We start from the raw sequence: 1,597 nt of genomic DNA, 5'->3' as shown, positions 1-1,597 counted from the left end.
TAAATTCTCAAAATGGTGGTCAATGAGGTAGATTTCAAACGTGCATTGAAGAGCGTCTTCGATAGTTTTAAGATTCCTTGGCATCATAGCATAGAAGCACTCTTTAAAGGAAAGGATGCCTTTGCAAGTCTTCCAACCGGTACGGCTCTAATCTTCAGAGTAGCACAGATCGTTGCTGATGAGCTGTTATTTTCCTCGATATGTCCACATCTCAAATCTTCGAGAGTAACACGTTTTGTAGATTGTTCTTGAGAATGGCTAGGCTGGTCCGAGCAACGAGTTGGGATAGCAAGAGACGTTTTCGAGTGGACAATCTTTTGAATAGTGCTATATTCGATTCACCACGTGAAGATTCGTCAGGAACGCTTTCGTTTCTTTATCGCTGACAACAATTCCTACAAATGTACGTAGAATCGATTTCCACTTTACACTCCGTAGATAACAATTCCATAGACAACACTCCATAGATAACAATTCCGCTCGTACCATCAAAAAGATTTTTATTCGTACGCAAAGTACACAGGAACTCATCGGAAAATCTCTCACGGTGGTTTTCATGTTGATGTGGAGAAATAAAAATAAAAGCCAATCAAAACTCGTTGTTTTAATGATGTAATGATCGATGGGTAATAGCCAATCAAATAACTTTCCACACATTCCAGGAAAAATCACATGGTATTGAACACGATTATCAACGGTAAATCACAGGCTATTGGCACATATCAAAGTATAAAGTTGTTTATTAGATAAAGAAATTACAGAACGTTTCGAAATTCGAAAATATCCCCATCTTATGGCTGTAAAATAAATCTGAAAGCTCACTGGAGAGGTCTTAACTACATTTCTACTCCAAAGGAAGGCGAGAGGTAGTAAGATGTGCAAAGAGTCATGATGGAATGCGTCAGTAAGTGATACCGTTTGAAAATCAAATTTATTTTTTCACTCAAGAAGAGCACTGGTAATTCTCAAGTTTTAATACGTTTGTCAAATAATTCTGTATCACGGGCGATGTACAAAGAGAGAAAACAAATTATGAGCACGTCACTTGATAGCATCAGGTATCTTCATTTGCATGATACCTTACCTCCCGGTTTTTCTTCGAAAATTTTTTGGCTTGGATGAAAATCACAATATTTTTCCCGCAAAATTATTTACAGGTAATTTCGTGACCTTTCTGGTGTTAGCTGGTCTTGGTTTTAGTTAAAAGTCCTGGCAAACTATCGAACAAAGTTGGATTCCGCATGCCACATTGTATGTAAATGTTGAGGTAGTGGCAAAACACTCATCCAACATTGCTTGACAGAACTGATTCAAGTTCAAGTTGGCGCTAAATTGATAAATATGACGCTAACACTAAAACGAAAACAGCTCGCAGCGCTTGTGTTACTGGAACTGTTTGAGGACGGAAATGACGGATTCAAACTAGGAAAACCCAAAAAATGGTTAAGAGAGTAATTTGCCCGAATGAAACTTGTTGGTCACAGATGCACAAGATGATTCTTTCATGACGTCAAGTTTTCATCGCCATACCGTGAGAGCACGGGCGTTCAAAATAGTTCAGATATTTTCGGTAAATCGAGATCAACATTTCTAAAAT

This window comes from Montipora capricornis, chromosome 9, assembly GCF_036669925.1.
Source record: "Montipora capricornis isolate CH-2021 chromosome 9, ASM3666992v2, whole genome shotgun sequence".
In the NCBI taxonomy this organism is placed as follows: Eukaryota; Metazoa; Cnidaria; class Anthozoa; order Scleractinia; family Acroporidae; genus Montipora; species Montipora capricornis.
This window is presented reverse-complemented; position numbering follows the sequence as displayed.